The sequence below is a fragment of the Arvicanthis niloticus genome, chromosome 15 (genome assembly GCF_011762505.2).
Source record: "Arvicanthis niloticus isolate mArvNil1 chromosome 15, mArvNil1.pat.X, whole genome shotgun sequence".
Lineage (NCBI taxonomy): Eukaryota > Metazoa > Chordata > Mammalia > Rodentia > Muridae > Arvicanthis > Arvicanthis niloticus.
In genome coordinates, this window is record NC_047672.1 from 1,086,507 (window position 1) to 1,111,496 (window position 24,990).

Consider the following 24,990-nt stretch of genomic DNA (forward strand, 5'->3'; position numbering starts at 1 on the left):
AGCCTGTCAGCTCTGGGCTCTGGCCATGCTTTGCTTCCCACCCCAATTGTCTGCCCCCTGGTCCCAAGTGTCCACACAGTATCTCTGTGCATCCCTTCCAGCATGGGGCACTCTGAACCTGATGACATCTACCATTTAGCACCTTTCCCCCACATCTGTGCTACCTGAGCACACTAGGAGAAGAAGGCTTTGATACGCTTGCAGCACTCAGGACCCAATCAGGATCTCTGGTGGAGCATGGCTGGTCGACAGACATCAAGGTCCTCCAGAATATACAGTCAGTCAAATCTGGCTCTGGTCACCTGGTCTTCTTAGAGTCTCACCTCCAAAAACCAGATCCCAACTAGCAGAGTATCTGACACTCTGAAGGGTTGACCTCTGACCTGCAGAGCAAATGAATTCAAAGAGCTGAACCAGGGCCAGCATGTGCGGGAAGAAGCCAGTGAGGAGGAAGCAGAGACAACAGACACAGAGAGTGAGCCTCCTGGGTGCCTGGGAGCAGTGTCCCCCAAGGACAAAGCAGACGGCAGGTTGCTGTGGAAGAGGCTGAGGTCAAGGCCTTGCCCTGTTGCCTTAGGTTTTCCTGCCACGGAGACCTGGCCACTCTGCTCATATGATGGACACTTTGGAATCTAAGCCCTGAACCCTGCCTGGTTGTGCCGACCCTGGGATCCAGGGGTCTCACAAGCAGACCTTTCCCACCCTTTCTTTTTTCTCTTTTACTGTCTTAAAACTTTATGAAATAAATAGAGATAATAAAAAATATATCATTTCTAAAAAGATTACTTTTATTTGAAATTGTGTGCATGTGTGTGGGTATGTTCATGTGTTCAGCTGCCTGGAAAAGGCAAAAGGCGTTGGATCCCCTAGAGCTGGAATTAACAAGGGTCCTGGGGACTAAACTCGGGTCTTCTGTAAGAACAGTACATGACTTAGCTGCTGAGCCACCCCTCCACCCGCCCCCACCTCCTTTTCGAGAAAGGATGTAATGTAGTCCAGTTTGGCCTCATTCTTGTTATGTAGTACAGTATGCTCTTGGACTCTTGATCCTCCTGCCTCTACCTGAGATCACAGCACAGGCTCCCTGTCCCTCTGATCCTTGTCTGTAGGCTGTGGCACCCCTCTTCTGTCCTCCTCAGAGCTGGCAGGGAAGCCACACAGGCGCTTCAGTCAGGGGTAAGGTGATGGAGAGTGAATCTGGTATTCTGGCACTTCTCAATGGGTCAGCAAGGAACGATGCCAGAAAAGTCAGTAAGATTACCACAGTGCTTACAGTCCTGACTGTGAATTGCTCTTCTGTCTTTCTGTCACTCTGGACAGGGACTCTGAAATGATACCAGGAGGCACGGCAGCCTGGGCATCCTGACCACACCCAACATCTGACACCAAATAAGAGTAGTTGGTTCAGGGAACCGAAGCCAGCACCATGTTCCAGATGCCTCTGCTGAGTGAGGCACCTAAGGGCGACCAGACTGGTGTTGGACTGGGCTACACTCGGTGAAAAACTGGACCCCAAAATACTGCATTCATGGTAAGAATTTGGAAACAATCTGAATTCCATCAGCACATAATAGATTAGATTGTGTTAGCTGAGTGACAGGCATAAACAGGTGCCTGGAAGACAAGTAAGTCACTTAATGCTTTCTAAGGACATATCAATAAGAAGATATATATATATATATATATATATATATATATATATATATATTGATCTAGAAGGATTTCAGCTACAAGTCAAGGGGGGGAGCAACAGGTATAGGAAGTGTGTAAAGAATACCAACATCTGTGAGTGCAGGCACATGCAAGCATGCACTGTGTGTGCAAGCACACATATGACTTTTGTGCTTATGTCACATACAGTCTGTACATATGCAAAGCACTCCTCCAGAAAGAAGAGAAGAGCAGGCCACAGTTTGTCACTTTCTTTTTTTTTATTTTTTTTTACATTTTTATTTATTTACTATTTATTACTTCTTAATTTATTTATCTCTGTGTGTTGTACATGTGTGTTTGCATGCTATGGTATGTACATAGATAAGTTCATTGGGAAAAAAAGTCTGTGAATCAGTTTCTCTCCTTCTACAATGTCAGTAGCAGGACTCAGCCTGCCTCAATCAGGCTAGGTAGCAGGGACCTCTACCCTCTGAGTGATAGCACTATTCCCTCCCTCCCTCCCTCTTTCCCTCCCTGCCTCCCTCCCTTCCTTCTGAAATGGAGTCCTATGTAGCCCAGGATGGACTCAGACTTGCTATGTAACAGAAGATAACCTTGAACTCCTCATCCCCCTGCCTTTACCTTCTGAGTGCAGGGATCATAGGCATACTTCACCAGAACTGTTTTTTGCCATACTAGGATCAAACCCAAGGTCTCACACTCTTCCACTGAGGCAATCTCCAGCCTCCAGTTCTCACTGGCAGTTCTACAAGCTTTGACAAGCTTGTTATTGCACTCACCTCTGTGGTGTTCTATAGAATAGCTTCCCTTGCTTGAAGCCCCACCCCACCCTCATATTCCACATATTCATCCCTCTCTCCCACTCCCAAGCCCCTGGCAACTGCTAATCTTTCACTTTTCCATAAGCCAGTCGGCTGCTATAGCACAGTGTACTCCTGGGCTCTTTCATGTCACAATGCAAGTGTCAATTTTGCTATTTATTTATTTAAGCCTGGAATAAGATTCTTTTGCATATTCCTACCTCTGTTTGTTTGCTTACTTTCCTGTGTACCATCAAATCAGCTCAAAAGTCCTGGGTGACCATGAAAATCCCCCTGAAGGCATCCAGACTCACCAGGCTATCCAGTGGCCTCTGGCCTGATCCCATCATAATGACTCCTCGGCTTCATCTGGGAAGTGCCTCCACCTCTCCTCTGTTTATTCGTTAAAAGAGTGCAGAGTCCTTATCAGTAAGATCATTGTTTAGAGTCAGGCAGTAAAGCTCACTGAGAACAAAACCTAACCGAAGTGTTTCTGCCCACTTGGAACTTATCAGATAAGAGAGATGGGTAAGAGGCAAGAAAAATATGTGACTTGTCCACCGTACCCATGCAAGACTGGTTCAACATTTAATTCAGGGGGTAGGAATAAGTCAACCAAAACTACACTACTTTGTAAGCTAACTGTAAATATAATTTAAAAAGTCAGGTGTCGTGGTGTATGCCTTTAATCCCAGCACTCAGGAGACAGAGACAGATGGATCTTTGAGTTTGAGGTCAACCTGATCTATAGAGAAAGTTCTTTCCAGTATGGCCAGAGTTATAAACAAACAAACAAACAAAAGACTGTCTCAATATACATATACATACACACACACATATATATACACCCATACACACACTGCATGAAACATGTTTTCAGGTTGGTTCTACCTTGGCTTCTCTATGTCCTGCGCCTGCATCTAAATGTATAGTATACTCAGAAATATGGTCTTACTATTTATTTCTAGCAGGCAACCAAGAGTAACAGCAATAGACTGATACATACACACACACACACATATAGTGATATAGTGGCTTGAACACAGGCATCCTACATGGATGATGGACAGTGCTTCCCCCAGAAGACATAAGCTATTAAATAAAAATCTTAGTGTCAGGCATGGGACACCTCTCTATGAATTACTGGTCAGGGATGCCCCAGAGGGTTAATGTTTATACCCCTGCATTAACACTGCTGCCAACCCCAGACAGAGACCCTTCCCTCTGCAATGGGCAGCAATCAGTGTAGAAATTCACAGCTGGTCAAGGAGCTGGGAGAAAACAAGTGACTACTGAGTGTGTGCTCAATCCTAAGTTTGAGGAGTACACTGCCACTAGCCCAGGCTCGTGGAATGTCACAGAAGACTTTGTGGCCCCACAAAGTCATTGGGTTTTTTTTTGTTTTTTTTTTTTTTGTTTTTTTTTTTTTTTGTTTTTTTTGTTTTTGGTTTTTCGAGACAGGGTTTCTCTGTATAGCCCTGGCTGTCCTGGAACTCACTCTGTAGACCAGGCTAGCCTCGAACTCAGAAATCCGCCTGCCTCTGCCTCCCAAGTGCTGGGATTAAAGGCGTGCCCCACCACCACCCGGCTCCACAAAGTCATTGTTATCTGTACAAGACAGCAAGGGCAGTCAACACTCTAGCAGGCAGTGCTAATTGAGAGAGAGACAGACAGAGAGAGAGAGAGAGAGAGAGAGAGAGAGAGAGAGAGAGAGAACCACCAGTGACATGGAAAGGGGTGTTGGAGATAGGATGAAGATGTGTTGTGGACTTGTATGAAATTGTCAAAGAATAAAGAAAAGATATTTTTAAAACTCAGTCAATTTCATCCACCACACTAATGAACTTAAGAAGAAAGAACTTAAGATTTCACCAGACAATGCAAGCCACGGAGTCAACAAAATTCAACATCCATTCACAGTAAGAACACAGAAGAAACTGGATGGGTGGTGGTGCACGCCTTTAATCCCAGAATTTGGGAGTCAGAGGCAGGCAGATCTCTGTGAGTTCAAGGTCAGCCTGTTACATATGAAGGGAGGACAACCAGGGCCAATTAGAGAATCACTGTCTCAAAACAAACAAACAAACAAACAAACAAACAAAACCACCCCCAAAAATGCAGAAAGAAGGCAACTTCATCAACTTGATGAAAAGGCAGCAGCCAAACCCCATGAGCTGACACCAAACTGATTTTTCTCCTACAAGCATGACTGAGGATTTCATTACCTCTATCTGAGCAACACTATAACAAGGCTGGAAAGGGGCCAGGAAAAAGGAACACAAACGTCCCTGTCTCAGATCTGAGACAGTGGTACAGAAAACCCCTGTAGGCCTGCAGAAGGACCAAATGAGAAACTCACCAAGGTCCAGGACACAAAAGCATATAGAACTTGGATATGCATTTCCATACCCAAGAAAGACCAACTGGATCCTAGAACTGAAATGTCAATTCTACCTTTAATTGCTCAGGATGATGAAACACTCCACACAGGTCTGTCAGGACCCACACAGAACTAATGAGAGGAAGCAAAGAAGACCTCCACCATGCAGCGGCAGGGCTCAGTACTTTGGGAGACTCAGTATAGAGAACATGAAGATTGTCCCCAGTCTGATACTGACACAGGCTTTTTAAAGGCAGGGTCTCATGTAACCCAGGCTAGCCTTTAAGGCAGGGTCTCATGTAGCGCATGCTAACCCCCCCGAAGTCACTTATATAGCAAAAGATGGTTTTTAAACCATTGACTCTTCTACCTACCTCTGTCAAAATCCCAGTGAGTATTTTTGTAGAAATAGAGAAAATTACTCTAAAATGAAAGATGAAGAAAGGGGAGCAATGGCTCAGCAGTTAACAGCACTTGTTGCTCTTCAAGAGGACCCAGGTTCAAGTCCCATCCCTACATGGCAGCTCATAGGGAATCTGATGTCCTCTTCTGATTCCCATGAGCACTGGCCACACATATGGTGGGCAGACATACATGTAGGTAAAGCATCCATATACATGAAATAAAAATAAATAAATCTTAAGAAAAAGGAAAGGCAAAGAAACAGATACCATTGAAATAAAAGAATAAAGTAGCTCCAGTGAGATGGCTCAGTGGGTAAAAGTGCTATCTCACAAGCTCGGTGACTGAACTCAATTCCTGGAATCAGTCAGAGGAGGAAGAAGGGAGCCAACTCCAAAACGGTGTCCTCTGACCTCCAAATGTGCACTTGGCCCACGTGTCCACAAACACGCAACATGTGCATGCACAAACACATTTGGTTGTGAGTCTACCCTTTAATGTCTGAGCCATCTCCTCAGCTGCCGTCCCCACATACAATAAATAAAAGTTAAAAGAATACTGTTGGAGGACGCATGCTACCCCAGGCTAACGCTTATTACTCAAGCATCACCTTCGGAACACTGTGTTCATGGCAGGGAGATGGACACAGACAAATGGAACAGAGCAAAGAGCCCAGGGACAGACCCCAGCAAACACGCCCACCTGAGCTTAATAAAGATCCTAAGTTATCCATGGAGGAAAGTCAGAATGAGCACACACCCAAAGTCAGACCCCCCACCCCAGACTCTGTAAAATGTGGACTCAGTGTGTCACAAGCTAGTGCAAAAGAGAGAAGCATGAGACTTTTAGACTTAGCCATTCTGTCAACTGCACCTTTGTGATCAGGGCTCAGTGAAGAGTTCCTAGACTTGATGACTGGGTAAGCAATAAATTGATTTTTATTAAATAGAAAGTTTGTTACAGCATAGGAGAGGAAAAAAAAACATATGTCATATCAGACAGGAGCTAATTAGTATACATAAAGAACTCTGAACTCAGAATTCAGAAAGGAGAGGAAAAGAGAGAAGGGGAGGGGAGGGGAGGGGAGGGGAGGGGAGGGGAGGGGAGGGGAGGGGAGGGGAGGGGAGGAGAACTATATATACACAGAAGAAGCAAGTGCTGGGTGGTGGTGCACACCTTTAATCCCAGCACTAGAGAGGCAGAGGCAGGCTGCCTCTCTGTGTGAGGCCAACCTGGTTTACAGAGTAAGTTTCAAGACTGCCAGGCCTTTACAGAGAAACCCTGTCTCAAAAAACAAAAATGAAACAAACTAAAGAAAAGAAACAAAAACAGAGGCGGGGCAGTGGTGGCACACCCCTTTAATCCCAGCACCTAGGAGGCAGAGGCGGGTGGATTTCTGAGTTCGAGGCCAGCCTGGTCTACAGCCTGAGTTCCAGGACAGTCAGGGCTACACAGAGAAACCCAGTCTCCAAAAACAAACAAACAAACAAACAAAAGCCAAAAAAAAAAAAAAAAAAAAACCCAACCAACCAACCAATCAAAAAAGAAACAAAAACAGAAAGAAAAAACAAGACAGACAAAGTCAGTTCCACCACAGGGAAGTAGCCCCTGTAAGGACAGGTGGTAAGCACAGCATTTGCACACTGGGCGGAGCAGCCTGCCTTGCCACTAGGACACCAGCAGATGCTGGTTGAGTGTGGAGAAACCATGCCACCACATCCTCCAGACAGGGATGTAATGGACATCTGTCAGCAGAGAGTTTGGCAGTTTCTTATAACTAAGAACTTGTTAACCCAGTGTGTGCAATCCTGAGTTCATCTCATCCTAGAGAAATGAACCCTGCCCATGAACATGTTCATAGCAGCTTTCTCCAGGACAGCTCTAAACTGGAGAGGACCCAAGTGTCCTTTAGTGGGAGAATGGTAGATGGTTGTACTCACAGGCTGGGGAGTATTACCCAGCTAGGAAGGAATGCTCTAATGCTACACATATCTACACAGGGGAACCTCAGGACAACTGAGAGCTGGTTTCAATCTTTTGAGTTATTGAAAAGTGTGAAAAAAGAGCCAAGTAAGTAAAGAGAAAAATCACACACTGCATGATTCCATTTATATATCAATCTTGAGATGGCAAAAGTATAGAGATAGGGAACAGGTTAGTGGTTGCCAGGAGTTAAGATGGGGTGGTGTGAAGAAGGGTGAACGGAATCCTGGAAAAGAAAAAGCCTGTCTACACTGCTGAGCTAGGCTGATGCCGGCTCCTGAAGCCTTGCCCACATCCCAATGCCTAGGACCTGTGCCATCTATTTTGGAAAGGTCTCCCTGACTTGTTACTAAGCTAAACTCTGGAGAGAAGAAGATCCTGGCTTACCTGGGTGAGCCCTAAATGCCATAAGAGTCCTTATAGGGAGAGCATAGGGCCGAGGAGCTGACTCAGCTGATAAAGTGCTTGCCTCACAAATCTGGGGACCTGAGTCGGACTCACAGAGTCCATATAAAAGATCAAGTGCAGTGGTGCACATTTGTAATCCCAGCGATGGTGAGATGGGAGGCAGGACAAGTGGATCGGGGAAGCTTGCTGGCCGACTAGTCTGGACCTTGTTTCAAACGATAGGTGGAAAGTGCCTGAGACACAACACACAACAGCTTCATACACAGGTACTCATGTGCACACCCACATGCACACACAAAGAGTGAGGTATGTGCGCACGCGCGTGTGCGCACACACACACACACACACACACACACACACACACACACACACACACGGAATGAAGACAGAGCACAGAGATGGGCCAGGCCTGAAGCTGAAGGAGGTAAGGAACAGGCTCTGTCTTTGAGCCTCTACAGGGACCACAGCTTTGTCTATACCTTGACTCCAGTTACCTAGTTCACGGCCATTACAGCAGCCACAGTGAACTAATTCGAGCATATGCCCAACAGCGTGGCTGAAATATGTTACTGTAGTTTTGCAAAGGGTTACCATTAGGGGACATGAGTAAAGACACACAAGACTGCTCACGTTCTCTCATAGCTGCATGTGAATCCACACTTATTTCACAATAAAAATACCCAATAAAAAACAAGTCAGAGGTTTGGGGTGTAGCTTAGTTGGGAGAATGCTTGCACGAAGCCCTGTGTCTGATCCTATATAAACTAGCATGATCTTACACACCTGCAATCCGAGTACTCCGGATGTAAAGACAGGAGAATCAGAGGTTCAGGGTTATTCTGGGTTACAGTGAGTTCAAAGGCAAAGCCACCTGGGCCACATGAAACCCTGTGTAAAACTACAGAGAGTGGAAGCATGGGCTCTGTGGTTAAGCGTACTTTCTACACAAACGTAAGTACCTTGAGTTAGGATCCCAGCACTTAGTGGAACAAGTTGGACATCCTGTATGTGCCTGTAACCTCAGCTCCCCAGTGACAGGCAGGAGGATAGTTGGGGCTTGCTGACTTCCTGTCTGGAGGAGAAATGGGAGCCCCAGGTTTAGGGAGAGACCTTGCCTCAAAGGAATAGGTGGGGAGTAATAGAGAAGGGGCACCTGGCACTTTCACTGTTTCCCACACTTGTACACACATGTGCACACACAATTCCAAAGACAATAGGTAAATAAGTAATAAAGCAAGGACGGGAGGGAACTTTTTTTTTTTTTCTTTTTAAATTTTTAGACAGGATCTGTAACTTCCGCTGGCCTGGATCTTGCTGTGTAGACCAATCTGACCTCAAAATCACCAAGATTTGCCACAGCATGTGCCAGCACGTTGGGCTTGAGGGGGTTTTGTGTGTGTGTGTGTGTGTGTGTGTGTGTGTGTGTAGCTCTGTATAACAGGTTGGCCTTGAATTTATAGAGATCCCCCTGTCTCTGCCTCCCAAGTGTTAGAATTAAAGGCATGTACCACCACCGCCCGGCTTTTTTTTTTTTTTCTGTTTTGGGAGGAACGATTTTATATGGATTAGGAAAGGGCTAGCAGCACAAGTTTCTTGGTGTTAGGAGAAACTTGATCTGTCTGTGAGGCCAGAGGAAGATGTCAGATTCCCTGGAGCTGGAATTACAGGTGGTGCTAAGCAGCCTGGGACAGGTGCTGGGAACCGAGCTCCTAAATTTTGCTCTTGACCACTGAGAAAACTCTTTCAGACCTTCTCTTCTCTTCCTTCTCTTCTCTTCTCTCTTCTCCTCCCCTCCCCTCCTCTCTTCTCTTTCCTCTCCTTTCCCTTCCCTCCCTTCCCTCTTTCTTTCTTTCTTTCTTTCTTTCTTTCTTTCTTTCTTTCTTTCTCTTTCTTTTTTTTTTTAAACAACAACAAAACCACTTCCTGTGCATCCCAGGCCAGCCTCAAGCTCACTGTGTGGTCCAGGCTGGCCTCAAACTCCTGATCTTCCTGCCCCAACCTCCGAAAGCACTGAGATTACAGACAAGCATCACCACAGTCCGGCTAGGTTTTTCTTTTTCATTAATTAATTTATTTATTCACTTTACATCCCAATCACAGCCTCCCCCCCCCCCCCCCGTCTCCTCCTCATACAACCCCTTCCCCCATCCTTCCTCCCATTCTCTGAGAAAGTGGAGGCCTCCTTTGGGTATCACCACACTATGGGACTATGACTAGACATGCCCTCTCCCACTGAGCCACATAAGGCGGCTCAGTTAGGGGACAGGCTCCACCACAGGCAGGCAGCAGATTCAGGGAGAGCCCCTGCTCCAGTTCTTGGGGGACCCACCTGGCTAGTTGTTTTTAAAATAGGGAGACTGGGCTGGGAAGACGGCTCAGTGAATATAGCACTCCCATGCAAGTGTGAGGCCTGAGTTTGAATCCCAGACCCCACAAACAGCTGGGACATCAGCATGCACCTGTGTTCTGAGTGCTCTGACATCAAGGTGAGATGTAGAGACAGGAGAATCCCCACGTGGAGGTCAGGGCACAGCTTCCTTCTACCATGTGGATTCTGGGGCTTGAACTCAGGTTGACAGGGTTAGCTGTAGTCACCTTTACCTGCTGAGCCCTGCACCTTGTCTTGCTCTGCTCCTCTCACTGCTGCGGACAGACCCCTCCCCTCCTCTCACTTTCTCCAGAGCCTGCTCTCTCAGTCGCCAGCTCTGATCTGGGGCCTCCTCTTCTAAGCCCTCACTGCAACTCTCCATCAAAAAAAAAAAAAAAAAAAAAAAAAAACCAAAAAAACAAAAAAACAAAACTATGTAGCACCTGGCTACAGTTTGCCTTGCAGGCGCTGTCTCCAGTGTCCCACTTGTGTCCTTCCACTGTGTCCTCACAGGCTGTCACCAGTGTCCTGTCCTTGTGTTGTGGGTGATGACTGAGGACATTGGGATAGATGACTTGTCTAGTCTCCTAGATGACATCATCACAATCTTCCAAAGTGCCCACCACATTCCCGCACAACTTCATTTCTTACGTTAAAAATAAGATTTGTCTTTATTGCTTTTAAGATATATATGTGTCGGGGGGTACACATGTGTGGGCTACCTGCAGAGATCAGAGACACCAGAGTCCCTGGAGCTGGAGTTACAACTGTGAGAGCTGGGAACTGAACTCTGTGACATCAGTGTACTTTTAACCACTGAGCCAGACCTTGGGCTCCTTCCTCGACTCTCTGGTTCAGCAGAGCTGAGTTACTTCAGCTTCCTGGATCGTTAGACTCCTAGAGGAATGTCCTGGGTGTGTAAGCCCAGAAAGAGGGGTGAAGTAGAGAAAAGGAGGGGCCCTTTTGTGAGGCGTGGGTGGGGCTAAGCAACCAAGATGGTCCTGAGGCTCCCAAATCTGATATTAGTTGGGAGATTGGGAAGCAAAGAGAGAGGTAGGGTTAGAGCCTGGGCCTAGGGTACCCAGCGGAGATCACAAGTGTAGGGCAAGTGGCCTGTGCCACCAGAAAGGCACAAGAACTGGTGGAAATGTGCATATTCAAAGCCTGGGCATCTCAGAGATCTGTAACTATAACCACAACCACCAACTGAGAGGACCACAGGGACTGGGGTCATGTAGGGTAGCACCTGGAGGTCTTCTCTATGCTCATGAGGTATCTAGAGAGCCTTAGCCTTCAGCCAGTGACCTTCCCTTCCTGGATATTTTCACAGCTGTCCCCCCAAAAGTATATATAATCCCTGGGGTCACCACAAATAAAGTGTATGTGTTTACATTCACCCCAATAACGAAATATGAGCAAGCTGAGATCGTCTCAGAGAGCTGCTTCATTAGAGATACACACGGGGAAGGCTTTGGCCTAGAAGAGCCCTTGAGGAAGGCCTTTCTTCTCTCCTACCCCTCCAGCATTCAGCACTCCCAACTGGACCACATCCCACTAGATCAGGCTCTGCTTTCCCCTTCCTGCCTGGCCTGCAGACATCATGAGGGGAAATGTGGACTGTGGACCCCGTTCCTGACTTCCTCTCAGATGCCGCATCCTGGCATTCCAGAGGAGACCTTGGAACCAGAGCAGGTCTCTGACCCAGACCCTCCTCTCCCCATTCTGAACTTTGCCCTGCCTTCTCCGTGGTGGTACAGAGGTGACAGACACCTCTGGCAGAGAGGCAGAACATGATACCACACACAAAAGCATGTGGCCATGGCCAAAGTCACCATTATGTTCCCAGATCCACTTTCCTTCCGAATCTTCCATCTCCTGTTGACACTGTCATTGGTCAACTACAACTAGAAGCCAGACAGCAGGTGTGGCCAAGGCGAGGGGTACCTGCAGAGGTCTACTGGGCAGTACGAGGCTGCTCAGCACACAGCAGAAGAAGGCCAGGGTGTGGGTCTTGAAACTGGTGCAATGAGAGAGTTTGGCTCTTGCTTAGAGGAACAAACACCATATTCCCCCAGCCTTTGACCACAGCAAATTATTTCCTCAGTCCTTCCTTCAGTGAGGACTGACATTAGTGACCAACGTTGCCATGGAGAATTTATTGGGGAAACTGGACTCAGCTGCTCCCCATGAGAAGAACTGTGCTCTCAACTGGCAGCTGTCCACTCAGTCTGGTTCTACATTCTCCTGACACTGTCCCCACTGCCAGCTTGGCTTTATTTCCTGAGTAGTCCAGACCTTTATATCCACAAGCCGTTGATTGTCCTGTCCTTTTAGGAGCTACTGTGCTTTCAGCCTGGCCATTGTTATTCTAAAAGGAGAACGTGGGTCTACCAACCTCTGTTGAGCATCAGTAGTCATTCCACTGAATTTGAAGCCCATCAACCTGCCAGTCCAAGGAATGTCTATGCTGTGGCTGTTCTGGCTGCAGGAAAAGCCAGAACTGGCCAGCAGGAGTCCCGCCAGTCAGATGAGACCCAGAGTGTGTTCCCTCTACAGAATCATTAAGATGCGTAACACAAATCCTTGGGTTTGATCCTCAGCACTGAATGAGCCATGCTTGGCAGTGTACACCTGTGATCTCAGCACTCAGGAAGCACAGTTAGGAAGCACAGTTCGGCCGGGCAGTGGTGGCGCACGCCTTTAATCCCAGCACTTGGGAGGCAGAGGCAGGCGGATTTCTGAGTTCGAGGCCAGCCTGGTCTACAGAGTGAGTTCCAGGACAGCCAAGGCTAACAGAGAAACCCTGTCTCGAAAAAAAACCAAAAAAAAAAAAAAAGGGAAGCACAGTTCGTAGTCATCCTTGGCTGCTTTAGGAAAGCCCAGACCAGCCTGAGCTACATGAAAGTCTGTCAGAAGGAAAGAAAGAAAGAAAGAAAGAAAGAGAGAAAGAAAGAGAGAAAGAGAAAGGAAAGATAATAAATGTATTTTACCTGCACCTTTACAAAAAAAATGGAAAATTTTCATAGCTACACCTGTTATATGGACTAAAATCAAGAAGTTGGAGCAACAAGGGTACAGAGGGACTGAGAACTAGCACAGCCCTGCGCACTGCTGGTGGGACCCAGGACCAGCTCATGACCCAGACATTCTATCCCGAGGCATTTACTAAGATGCCTCAGCCCAGGAAGAACTCTCTAGCATGAGGAAAACACTTGAGCTCTGTCCGGAGTTCCTGAGTGGCATCAATCTTCTGTCATTCCTAAAAGGCCTCTTCTATACTGCCTGCATCTTTACAAATGCGATGACTTAGACACCTCAGCATGGGCCACTCACTGGAAAAGTCCAACAACTGGAGGCGTCAGCACTTTCTGCCTGCCCTACCTGGCTGTTACTGCCCTCCAGAAAGGAATCTGGAGGACGACTCTTGAACCAACCAGGAGATCTGGGGGCTTCCAGGTGCTAGTGGTGTGGCCTGTTGAGAAGAAGAGCGCAACCCCCACCCTAGGCTTCCCCCCAGCTCTAGTGGTGATCATTTTCCTGTCCATCCATCCGCATCCATCTTTGTTGATTAGAGTCGGTGTCTTGCAACACAGCTCAAGTTAGCCTTGAACTCACCACCTTACTGCCGGGACTAGGATGCCAGTGTCAGCCAGGTCTCTTATACAAGCAGGTAGGTGTAGACAGAGCACTTCCCCAGTTCTGTAAGTTGTCTCAACAAATTAGCCAAGGGAGGGGCAAGGTTTGGTCAGTCCGAGTTCAGTGACAGTCTGGGACTTCTTGTTAGTATCTGTAGTAGAGCAGTTTCATGGGACTGGCCCCTCCAGCTGCAACTTCTGAAACTGTATCCTGGTAGACAATGTGCTTTAGCTAGCTTTCTGTTGCTCTGATAAAATATTCTGAGAAAAGCAACTTGAAGAGCTAGGTGGTGGTGGTGCACACCTTTAGTTGCAGCACTCAGGAGGCAGAAGAAGGAGGATCTCTTGTGAGTTCAAAGCCAACCTGGTCTACAAAGTGAGTTCCAGGACAGCCAGGGCTACATAGAGAAATCCTGTCATGAAAAACAAACAAACAGCCGGGCAGTGGTGGCTCACACCTTTAATCCCAGCACTTGGGAGGCAGAGGCAGGCGGATTTCTTAGTTCGAGGTCAGCCTGGTCTACAGAGTGAGTTCCAGGATAGTTAGGGCTACACAGAGAAACCAAAACTAAAAAAATAAAAATAAAATAAAGAGAAAAAAAGAAAAACAAACAAACAAACAAAGCAACTTGGAGGAAGAAAGGGTTATTTCAGCTTACCTTTTTGATGCCCACAGGCCTGCTCCTCCTGCCTTGCTCAGTTTGCTTTCTTCTACAGTCCAGAGTCCCCCAGCTGGCGGTGGCTCCGCCCACAGTGGGCTGGGTTCTTTCACATCAATCATCCATCAAGAAAATACCCCAGAGGCTTGTCTAAAGGTCCACATAGCTGAGGTTCCCGTTTCTCAGTCAAGTTGACAAAGAACCTAACCAGGACCCAGTGTCAGTCAGGTTCTAATCCAGGATCCCTGAAGCTGCACCGAGGTGGAGAGCTGCCCAGCTGACCTGGTCACGGGCGCTGTGGCAGCTGTTAACTAGAGAGCAGCAGTGTGCGTTTAGCCTAGGCATCCTGAGCAGAGATGGTGAGGCTGTCATCCTGGCCGTGGAGACGGCTCCAGCACAGTAGGACTGACTGTTGGTCCGTGCACCCACACAGGAAGCTATATTTTCTGGGAAAGTACCCCTCTGGCCCACTGACCAGAGCTCAAGGTTCTGTGGAAGGGAAGCAAACATTTGTAAGACGGTTATATGGGAAAATGCTGAATGAGGCATTCCTACCCCAGCCTTGACCCTTGGCTGCTCTGGCTCCTAGATGGGTGTTTCTAGCTTCCTTTCTTCAAATCTTTAACATCTCTACCTGGGTTTAGTCTCATAGCAACGGAATGAGTGTCTCCTGGGATACCCTGTCCACGACCAGACCAGGAACTCTGTTATGGGGGAAGGAGCCAAGTTGCTTGGCATTGCTCTAAGGTCTCTTAGCAGATGAGCAGTGTAAGACCAGTGGATTCCATGGGTAACTCATTGCCACATGCATTTTCCCACCACGAATTCTTTGGTTGGAGATGATGTGAGGGTTACCATGACAACATATAGGGCACTCTGAAAATCTTCAGATGGTGGTGCTGACAGAAGCTGTGTGAGTAGGGAGAGAGGGTGTGCCTTCATGGAGGAGCGACACAGTTGTCACCAGCCTGTCCCTGGCTGCCTGGTTGGCTGGTCCTTCCCCTCGTGAAGGTGAAACATCAAGGCTTCACCTGCTGACCTCTGCTCACCTGTAGCAACCTGAGAACTTACGAGGGAAGGGGCTGAGTGACAGTCACAGGAGAAAACTGTGACCTCATGACCCTGACTGCAGGATGCAGAGAGTAAAGGAAACTGGCCCAGCTTCCAGGTGTTTCCACCTCCATGTGCTTCCCCTCAGACTTGCTGTCTGCAGCCATCTGGCTGTGAGGCTCCTGACCATCATGGCAATCTGCTGCCCACCGCTCACTAGTGCAGAGCCACACCCAAACCTTATCTGCAAAGCAAGCTTCAACAGTACTCCTCCATGTGGGTCAGATATGGTGGCACATCCGATTAATTCCAGCATGCTCAGGTCTCTGTGAGTTCAAGACTAGCCTGGCACACATAGTAAGCTCTAGGCCAACCAAAGCTACATAGTGAGACCTTGTAGCAATAATTAATTAATTTTTAAAATTTAAGATAAAAATCTCATTATGCTCAAGATGGCCTCAGACTCTTGACTCAGGAAATCCTTCTGCCTCAGCCTCAGGACTAAGATTATATAGACTGGTGCTACCATGCCCATGAAGATTTAAACAAACAAACAAACAAATAAACATCGCTTTCGTGTTGGGAAACAGTTGGGTTGCCTCCTCTGTTGAGTAGGAACTCCCAAGAAGCCAGGCTGTGATGAGGAAGAGGCCGATGTCGTCAGCATTTGAACCACTGCCCTAGATTTATTTGTGCCTTTTGCTCGAATACATTCTCACAGGTGCAATTGTCTTTACCAATGCCACACAAACGGCATGTACCTGTTCTGTGATTTAGAGGACCAGAGAGACTCTCCACATGACAAACAGTTCTGCCCTACTGGTACTTGCAACCCCAAGAATCCTTTCTTCTTTGTGGGGTCTGGGTTCAGATCTTCCCATCCATTTAAGCTTTCCAAAGCGCATCACTCTTTATTATATGACTGCATTTCCATCTGATTCTGTTTTCCCTTTCCCCCAAATGAACCCTTGAATGCTGATCTGTTTATGAAAATTCTGTTTGTTTTTGTTTAAATCTTCATGGGCATGGTAGCACCAGTCTATAATCTCAGTCAAGAGTCTGAGGCCATCTTGAGCATAATGAAATTTTTATCTTAAATTTTAGAAATTAATTAATTAATTATTAATTAATTATTGCTACAGGGTCTCACTATGTATCTTTGGTTGACCTAGAGCTTGCTATGTGGGCTAGGCTAGTCTTGAACTCACAGAGACCTGAGCATGCTGGAATTAATGGCATGTGCCACCATATCTGACCTTTTTTATTTATATATTTTCATTTTTAATTTGCAGCCTTTTACACTTGCAGTTGCATGTTTCCTCTCCTTTGATGTTAGTCTTTGATGTTGGTTTTCGTCAGTATGTGACAGGCAGTACAGGACAGGGTGTGGCTTCCATTCTATTTATTCTACTTATGGGTCATATAGGACTCTCTCTCTCTCTCTCTCTCTCTCTTTCTCTCTTTCTCTCTCTCTTTTGAGACAGGGTTTCTCTGTATAGCCCTGGCTGTCCTGGAACTCACTCTGTAGACCAGGCTGGCCTCGAACTCAGAAATCTGCCTGCCTCTGCCTCCCAAGTGTGGGATTAAAGGTGCGTGCCACCACTGCTTGGCCTCATATCTTTCTTTATGATTTAAAAGTTTTCTCTCTTTTTCTGTAAGTGTGTGTGTGTGTGTGTGTGTGTACACTCGGGTGCATGTGTGCATATATGTAGATGGCAGAGACCAGCTTTAGCTCGCTTCCTCCATCATCCCTACCTTGGTTTTTGGAGACATGGTCTCTCACTGAACCCAGGTTTGGCTAGCCTCACTGGCCAGTGGACTCCAGGGACCCCAGCACTGGGATTCAGATGCATGCCGCCATAGCCAGCTTTGCTGTGGGTTGGTGCTGGGGATCCAAATTCAGGTCTTCAGCCTGCACATCAGGCACTTAACCAACTCAGCCATCTTCCCAGCCCTATGTTTTGAAAATTCTTGGCAGCTGTTTCTTTATATACCAACTCCATCAACGTCTTTCTGCTATGCTGGGGACACCAGCATTGTGAAAGCAGACTTCCACTGGGTCCGTTCCATTTCTCAAGCTCTTTTCTCTATATGATTTTCTCCATTTAGTGTGTGTGTGTGTGTGTGTGTGTGTGTGTGCTTACAGAGTCACGTGGAGGTCAGTCAACTCTCAGGAGTCAGGTCTCTGCCATGCGATGTGGATCAGATAGAGCATGGAATCCAGACACCAGGCTTGCAGAGTGAGGCCTTGTACTTGCAGAGCCATCTCAGTGCCTGTCTTGTCTGCGTCTTTGGAGCAACAACATTCTTCATACTGATCTACGGTTAACAGACAGACTCTGATTTGCTCTTCTGGTAGACTATGGGTCCCTCTTCCAGAGTCTTAATTCCAGTTATTATACTTTTTGGTTTATTAATCTATTTATGTTTTTTAACTTCTTCATTGATTCTTTGAGCGCCATAATCCCACTCATCTCCCAGTCCCTCTATAACCACTCTCTACCCTTGTTACAACCTCTCAAAATTTTTCTCATTGTGGAAGCTACAGCATGTCAATGTTTCCCACAGTATACCGTTTTGTTATACATCTTCACTTACAAATGTTCATTGCAATTAGGCTGGTTGGAGGCCTCTGGATTCTGCTACTCTGTCAATACTGGATCCTCACTGGGACTCCTCGTATCCTGTTGTTGTTCTGTGCCATGGAGATCTTGCAGCTTGAAATCTGTAGGATCAACCCCTTCACAAGCTCCAGCAGTTTATATAAGGGGTAGGGTAGATGTTGGGGTGGGCCAACTCAAACTCCTGGACCTGGGCCTGGGTGGTAGCTGAGTTTGTCAACCTGCCAGCTCTCCATCACCCATGATACCAGGGCCAGTTCTCCCAGGCCACCCAGGTGAGAGGTGGGGTCAGTTCAGCTTAGTCCTCAGACATCAGCTGGCCCCAGGCTGCAGCCCAGACCACAGAAATCTTCATGGTCTTCTGTGGTAGGTAACATGGAACACAGACATCTATATAGACCCCTGCAGGGACAGGGCCTGGACATCACCATGACCTCAGGTGGTCACACAGGCTACTCACATCAGGCCTGCTTCTCACCGTTGTCACATCTCCAGTTCTACCTCTCTTCATAGTGCACAGACGTCTGCTTCTCTTTCTTCACCACATACCAGCCCATCATAGTAGCATGTCCCCTACCCCAGCTCACTGGCACCATGTGGCAGTGGGCAGGCCTCTCTTAATTCACTTTTTAAAACTCAAGTTTCTGATAAAGTTAATCTTCTCTCCTATTTTCTTTTTTAAAGACTTTTTTTTTTTTTTTTTTTTTTTTTTTTTTTGGTGGCACACACCTTTATTCCCAGCACTTGGAGGCAGAGGCAGGCCAGTCTCTGAGTTTGAGGCCAGCCTGGTCTATAGAGAGGGTTCCAGGATGGCCAGGGTTGCACAGAGAAAACTTTTTTAAACAATTTTTTTTTTGTTATTTTAAAGTATGTGTATGTATGTGTCTGTCTCAAATAAATAAACAAACAAAAGATGGACAGTGCCGGAGGAATGGCACCTTGGTTTGTCCTTTGACTGCTCCATGTATGTGCACGTATGCATCTGCACACACTTGTGCAAACACATGTGTAGACACATATGTATGTGTGTAAATTTACTTTAAATTTTATTTTATGTTTTTCTTCTTAAATTTTTATTTATTTACACATTTGTGTATTAAGAGAACTCGTGTGGGGGGGTTAGGGTTAAGGTCAGGGGACAATTTTATTTTGGTTTGTTTGATTTGGTTTTTTGAGACACAGTTTCTCTGTGCAGCTCTGGCTGTTCTAGAACTCTCTCTGTAGACCCGCTGGCCTTGAACTCACAGAGATCCGCCTGCCTCTGCCCCCTGAATGCTGATATTAAAGGCACGCACCATTACCAATTGACCAAAAGACAACTTTTTGGAGTTGGTTCTTTCCTTCCACTGTGTGGCTCCTGGGGACTGAATTCAGGTCATCAGGCTTGACAGCAAGTGTCTGTACTTGCTGAACCAACCCATTGGCCTATATTTCTCTTTTTAAACATTAAAAAATTATATATTTTGTAAGTGGGTAGGTGTCTCAGTGGTTAAGAGCACTCACTGATCTTCCAGAGGACCCAGGTTCAATTTACAGCACCCACATGGTGGCTCACAACCATCTGTAACTCTAGCTCCAGGGGGATCCGATGGCCTCTTTTGGCTTCTCCAAGCACCAGGCATGAGAGTGGTACACAAACAAACATGTAGATGAAACATCTGTACATCTATGCAGATAAAATCAATTTGTATAAGATGTTTTTATTGCTATTGTTTTTGTATGAGGGTTACCTGCATGTATGTCTGTACCACAAGCCAGCAAAGTCCCTGGAGGCCAAGGAAGAGATTTGGATTCTCTAGACCTGGAGTCACAGGTGGCTGGGAGCTGCCCTGTGGGGCTGGTAAAAGAGTATCTGCAAGAGAAGACATGCTCTTAACTGTTGAGCCACCTTTCTATGTCCTATTCTTGAACATCTTTATTTTAACTTTTCTTCTTCTTCTTCTTCTTCTTCTTCTTCTTCTTCTTCTTCTTCTTCTTCTTCTTCTTCTTCTTCTTCTTCTTCTCCTTCTCCTTCTCCTCCTCCTCCTCCTTCTTCTTCCTCTTCCTCTTTTTCCTCCTCTCCTCCTCCTCCTTCCCTTTTCCCTTCTCCTTCTTCTTCCTCTTTCTCCTCATTTACTTTTTTTTTTTTTTTTTTTTTTTTTTTTTTTTTTTTTTTTTTGGTTTTTCGAGACAGGGTTTCTCTGTGTAGCCCTGGCTGTCCTGGAACTCACTTTGTAGACCAGGCTGGCCTCGAACTCAGAAATCTGCCTGCCTCTGCCTCCCAAGTGCTGGGATTAAAGGCATGTGCCATCACCGCCCAGCAATCACCTGTGAGTTTATTGCTATTTTTTTACTCTTCCTTTGGTTTTCTGTAATCAGTTCTTGTTTTTGGTATATCTAGTATTTCATTCTAACAGCTTTATTGAGAGATAATTGACATTTGCCAAATTGAAAATGTTTTAAGTATACAATTTGATGATGCTTACCATCAACATAATTGTGATGGCTTGTATATTCTTGGCCCAGGGAGTAGCACTGTTGGGAGGTGTGGCCTTGTTGGAGTAGGTGTGTCACTGTGGCTGTGGGCATTAAGACCCTACTCCTAGCTTCCTGGAAGTCAGTATTCTGCTAGCAACCTTCAGATGAAGATGTAGAACTCTCAGCTACTCCTGAACCATGCTTGCCTGGAAGCTGCCATGTTCCCACCTTGATGATAATGGACTGACCCTCTGAACCTGTAAGCCAGCCCCAATTAAGTGTTGTCCTTATAAGAGTTGCCTTGTTCATGATGTCTGTTCACAGCAGTAAAACCCTAACTACCACAGTAATCTACGTGGGGATTGTATCCAATCAAGATGGAGACTATATCTAGTCAAGATGGAGACTGTATCCAATCAAGATGGAGACTGTATCCAATCAAGATGGAGATTGAATCCAATCAAGATGGAGACTGTATCCATTATGCCCTGAAGTTTCCTTGTGTCTTATGCTGATCCATCCATTTCCTCTCCCATCATCTCTAGGCAACCACTGAATTCTCATGATGCTACACTGAAATAAATTGCCTAGTACCATTTTTCATTTTTTGTCCTTTCACTCAGCATTATTTGGGAAGTTACTTATGTAGCTGCATGTATTGTTAGCTTGCTTTTATTGCTGATTAACACTCTACTATGTTTCTGCTTTTGATGGAATCGTACTTCCAGTTTAGAACTATTTTAAGAGATTCACTATGATGTTCTCATACAAGTCTATTTGTAGAATTGCGTCTTCATGTCTCTTGTACAAATGCTTGGGTGAGGAATGGGTAGATCATAGGGTAGATACATGTTATTGTTTGACCCTAAAATGTTCTCAGAAGTATCATAGGGTAAGGGCTCCATGCCAGCTGATGGGCTTTGGGGACATAATTGGATCATAAGGGCTCTGACATCATCAGGGGATTAAGCCATTTATGACATCATAGTTGAGTGAACTGTTCAAGGTAGGGCATAGTTGGAGGACGTAGGTCACTGGGGAACATGACTTTGAAGGATGTATCTTGTACCTCTGGTCCTTTCCTCTCTGTCTCTGCTTCCTGGCTGTCATGAGGTGAGCTCTTTTCCTCCACTATGCCCTCACTTCACTACAGATGTAAGAGCAACAGAGCCTCTTCACCATGATTAAGTCTCCGAAACCGTGAGCCAAGAGAACCTTGCCTCCTATTGTGTTGTATTGGGCACTTTGTCCCAGTGAGGCAGGTGGCTTACAGAGTACTCATTTCATTTTTCATAATTAACAACCTCCTCTGGAGGCATCTCTTGGGGGTGATTAGTTACCCTGAGATGGACCATGAGTCTTTATATTTTGTTTGTTTTTATTTCAACTTGTCCCCCCAGGGCTAGAGATTGAACCCAGAGCCTCACACATGCTACACAAGTGGCCCTACTGCCCAACTAATATTCTTAACTCTAAAAAAAAAAAAAAAAAAAAAAAAAAAAAAAAAAACCCAAAACTATTGAGTGTGGATGAAGAGATGGGTCAGTGGATAAAATGCTTTCCAGGCAAGTATGAGGATCTGAGTTTCTAACTCACATTGAGAGCCTGTGTGATCCTCTCACCAGAAAGGCAGAGACAGAAGGCCCTGGGGCTTGCAAGCCACCAGTCTAGTCCATTCAGCAAGCTCTAGACCTAATGACAGATCCTGTCTTCTAAAATAAGGTGGAAATCAACTGAGGAACAAATCTAATGTCAACCTCTGGCCCCCAAACACATGCACACACTATCTCCAAAAGATAAAGACTATGTGTGTGTATACATATATGTATATATGTATATTTATATATGTATATATTTTGCTGTATCATACATATTATATAATTATATATTAAATAATTATATAATTTAATATGATACATGTTATATTTAATAACATATTATACATTATATATACTGTTATTATGATGTATAAATGTATATTGTATGATTTATATATTATATCATATCATATATATTACATAATATAACATAATATATCATATTATATATAATACTATACTAATAAATATATAATCTATATTTATATATAGGAGGATCTCTCTATATAGTTCTGGCTGGCCTAGAACTTGCTTTGTAAAACAAGTTGGCCTCAAACGCACAAAGATCCACATGTTTCTGCCTCCTGGGTGCTGCGATTAAAGACTTGCATCACCACACCTAGCCCTTCTTTTTATGATATATGTGTGGTCAGGGCTGGGGATGTAGCTCAGTTGATAGAGGATTTGTCAGAATGCATGATACTCTTGGTTCAATTCCCAGTAACATAAACCAGGCATGGTGGTCCGTGCTTACAAACACAGCATTCCAAAGGTGAACATGGGACTATTAGAAGTTTAAGGCTAGCTTGAAAAACAGGAGACCTTGCCTCAAAACAAATGTATCTATAAACACTGCAATCATAATCATGCTTTTAAAAATCATACTATTTTCTTAACTTTATCAAATATGCAAAGTTTAAACATCAAATTGCCTTATAAATGTCCTTTGATTTGGCATGTCCATTCATTCATTTATTTATTTTGAGTCATGGTTTCAAATTCTATTTGGAACTGAGGCTGACCTTGAACTTCTGATCCTCCTGCCTCTACCTCCCCAGTGCTGGAATCTCACAGGCATTCACTAGCACACCTTTCTTAGACAGTGCTGGGGCTAGAACCCAGGGCCTCATGCACACTAACCAAGCACACTACCAACTGAGCTACAGCCAGCTTTCCTTTTTAAAAATATTTATTATCTTATTTGTTTTCAGATAGTCTCTCTCTGTAGCTCAAGCTATCCTTAAACTTGAGTCAGTTCTCCGATCTGAGACTCCATGTGCTGGAATCACCATCATGAGCCACCACACTCGGGTTGTAAATGTCTTTTTTAAGCAGGTAGAGAGGCAGGCAGGACAGGGTACCTGCAGGCTAGACCAAACAAATGGCGGTCAGCAGCCAACTGGGAAGACACAGTCCCCACAGAAGGACATCAGCCTGGAAATGTTGCCGGAGCCCCTGAAGGTAAGCATCGTGGGCTCGGGGAACTGGGCATCAGCTGTTTCAAAAATCATTGGGAACAATGTGAAGACCATAAAGAAGTTTGCTTCTCCGGTCAAGATGTGGGTATTTGAAGAAGTGGTCAATGGGAGGAAACTGACAGACATCATCAACAGTGACCACGAAAATGTAAAGTACCTGCCTGGACACAGGCTGCCCGAGAACGTGATGGCCACCCCAAGTCTCAGCCAGGCTGTGCAGGATGCAGATCTGTTGGTGTTTGCTTTCCCACATCAGTTCCTTCGAACCATCTGTGATGAGATTGCTGAAGTAGTGCCCAGGAAGGCCCGAGGCATCACCCTCATCAAGGGCATAGATGAGGGCCCCGAGAACCTGAAACTTATCTCTGACATCATCCGAGAGAAGGTAAAGATAGACGTCAGCGTGATGATGGGGGCCAACTTAGCCAACGAGGTGGCCGCAGAGCAGTTCTGTGAGTCCACCATTGGCAGCAAGGTGCTGCAGAATGGCCTTCTCTTCAAAGAGCTGTTTCAGACCCCCAACTTCCAAGTCACTGTGGTAGAAGATTCAGACACAGTGGAGCTGTGTGGGGCTCTAAAGAACATTGTCGCCATGGGGGCCGGCTTCTGTGACAGCTTCTGTAGAGGAGACAGCACCAAGGCTGCGGTCATCCGCCTGGGCCTCATGGAGATGATTACTTTTGCCAGGACTTTCTCCAAGGGCCAGGTGTCCACAGCCACTTTCCTGGAGAGCTGCGGGGTGGCTGACCTTGTCAGTACCTGCTATGGGGGGCGGAACCGAAAGGTAGCCGAAGCCCTCGCCAGGACTGGAAAAAGCATTGAGGAGTTGGAGAAAGAGATGCTGCAGGGACAGAAGCTGCAAGGGCCACACACCTCTGCCCACGTGTACCGCATACTCAAGCAGAAGGGGCTGTTGGACAAGTTTCCGCTGTTCACAGTTGTGTATCAAATCTGTTACGAGGGCAGACCAGTCACAGAGCTGATACCTTGTCTACAGAACCACCCAGAGCACAGGTAGGGAAGGGAATGGGGGTAGGTACAGCTTTACCTCACCCATCTCAGGATCACACAGGATGTGACAGTGAGACCGTTACCTGGCTTTCTCCCGTCTTGGACACATATGAATTAGTATGGCTTCATTTCTGGGTCATGAGAGACAACTCACTGACTGATGTACTGGGTAACAACTACACATACACAATGAATGTGAAAAAACAAAGCAAAGGAAAAAAATACAGTTTGGTAGTTGAATCAGGATCCCAACGAGATTCAGTGTTGTTTCTTGTGTCTGTGTGTGCATATGTGTCAATGTGGCAGGCAGGGGAAGCATATGAGTCTTTGTGGGTGGGATATGTGTTTATGAACAAGTCATGAATTGTGCATGAACAAGTGCATGGGGTGTATGTATGTGTGTGTGTGTGTGCATGTGTGTCAGCTGGTGGGGGCATATAGGTCTTTGTTGGTGGGATATATGTTT

The 24,990-nt window shown here is 45.9% G+C and overlaps 1 pseudogene across 1 annotated transcript; it reads left to right on the forward strand.

The window, feature by feature from the left end:
* Positions 1-1,356: 1,356 nt before the first annotated feature.
* LOC117720941 (glycerol-3-phosphate dehydrogenase 1-like protein pseudogene) lies at positions 1,357-24,769 on the forward strand (annotated as a pseudogene). The gene is made up of 3 exons (XR_013103964.1): positions 1,357-1,531; positions 20,762-21,550; positions 23,247-24,769. The product of XR_013103964.1 is annotated as a glycerol-3-phosphate dehydrogenase 1-like protein pseudogene (transcript).
* Positions 24,770-24,990: the final 221 nt, after the last annotated feature.